General features: G+C 54.1%; 1 pseudogene; it reads left to right on the top strand.

The window, feature by feature from the left end:
• Window positions 1-14: 14 nt before the first annotated feature.
• On the top strand, window positions 15-482 carry LOC108526019 (adenosylhomocysteinase pseudogene; annotated as a pseudogene).
• The last annotated feature ends 6 nt before the right edge of the window (window positions 483-488 follow it).

Genomic DNA, 488 nt, shown 5'->3' with positions numbered 1-488 from the left:
TCCACAAACCACACAGGATGCAGGTCAGTGGGATCCTGAAGGTGCCTGCCATCAATGACAATGACTCCATCACCAAGAGCAAGTTCGACAAGCTCTATGGCTGCTGGGAGTCCCTCATAGATGGCATCAAGTGGACCACAGAGGTGATGATTGCCGGCAAGGTAGCAGTGGTAGCAGGCTATGGCAACGTGGGCCAGGGCTGTCCCCAGGCCTGTAGGGTTTTGGGGCCCACGTCATCATCACCAAGATCAACCCTGTCAATGCACTGCAGGCTGCCATGGAGGGCTATGAGGCAACCACCATGGACGAAGCCTGTCAGGAGGGCAACATCTTTATCACCACCACAGGCTGTGTCAACATCATCCTTGGCCAGTACCTTGAACAGGTGAAGGATGATGCCATCATGTGTAACACTGGACACTTTGATGTGGAGATCGACGTGAAGTGGCTCAGCGAGAACACTTGGAGAAGGTGACCATCAAGCCCCA

Source organism: Rhinopithecus bieti, unplaced genomic scaffold (assembly GCF_001698545.2).
Source record: "Rhinopithecus bieti isolate Rb0 unplaced genomic scaffold, ASM169854v2 scaffold_62297, whole genome shotgun sequence".
Lineage (NCBI taxonomy): Eukaryota > Metazoa > Chordata > Mammalia > Primates > Cercopithecidae > Rhinopithecus > Rhinopithecus bieti.
This window is presented reverse-complemented; position numbering and strand designations above follow the sequence as displayed.